Raw genomic sequence first — 1,035 nt, 5'->3', positions numbered from 1 at the left:
CATACATACATACGTACATTCATTCATACATACATACATACATACATACATACATACATACATACATACATACATACATACATACAAAATTATTATTTTCTGGAAAATACAACTCACTAACAAATAAGAAGAATTGAAAATTTGAGCTCATAATGATCTTGGAAAGGCTTGATATGACAAACTGGAAAAGATGAAAGCAATTCTTGCTTCTAAATTTTGCTAGAATATTATCGATGTTGGTCGATCGTAAGAATTCAAATAAAGTAGCCCCGAAAAGGGCTAAAGCGTTCCCAGAGTATATAGAACATAGGAAGAAATACTAAAAAGGTAAGTATACTAAAATCGTGAAATCGTAATAACAGGCTAATCAGATATTAGATAATAGTAATTCAAAGTAAATAACTCTGTAAAGGGCTTCTGTGCGTTCCCACAGAATATTACTCTCAGGAGCGCTAGTGTTGGTATATTCATGAATAAGTCACTAACCGAAATATGTGGATCTATTGTTTAGGAAAATACTATTTACTTGTTTAAAGTTTGTACTGGATAGATTGCGAAAATAACTCTAACAGTTCAAGTACTAAGAAAAAAGCATACACAATTTCATTTTTACCAAATAATTTAGGAATATGACTGGGTTATTTCCTTTGGCTATATATAAGGATCCCTTCCAGGGCGCCTATTAACGATTTTTTTCAACAATCTGAGTATGCCATGAGGTTTCCAGACATGAGTTTTACTCACGTGTCAAGTTCCATCAAAATCGATAAAACGATGTAGGGGGAGTTAGGTAACAACCCCACAAACACACTTAGAGACAGAATTTCTCACATATGTAGTAGATATCTACACACACACACACACTCACTCACACACACACACACACACACACACATAAAATTTTAAAATAGGATAAAATCTTTATTAGAATTTTTCAAGTAGCCAGCGTGAAAAAACCTCATAAGGGAAAAATTTATAATTATTCCCTTTAAATATATTTATTTATATTAAGGGCATTTACGCGTAGTAATGTCC

At 32.3% G+C, this 1,035-nt stretch overlaps 1 protein-coding gene across 2 annotated transcripts in view; it reads left to right on the top strand.

Moving 5' to 3' along the window:
- The window catches only part of LOC106871779 (steroid transmembrane transporter SLC22A24), a 32,243-nt gene that overhangs the window by 6,306 nt on the left and 24,902 nt on the right, over positions 1-1,035 (top strand). The window lies entirely within an intron of this gene.

This window comes from Octopus bimaculoides, chromosome 11, assembly GCF_001194135.2.
Source record: "Octopus bimaculoides isolate UCB-OBI-ISO-001 chromosome 11, ASM119413v2, whole genome shotgun sequence".
NCBI classification, from domain to species: domain Eukaryota; kingdom Metazoa; phylum Mollusca; class Cephalopoda; order Octopoda; family Octopodidae; genus Octopus; species Octopus bimaculoides.
Note: the sequence above shows the minus strand (reverse complement) of the source record. Positions and strands in the feature narration are given on the sequence as shown.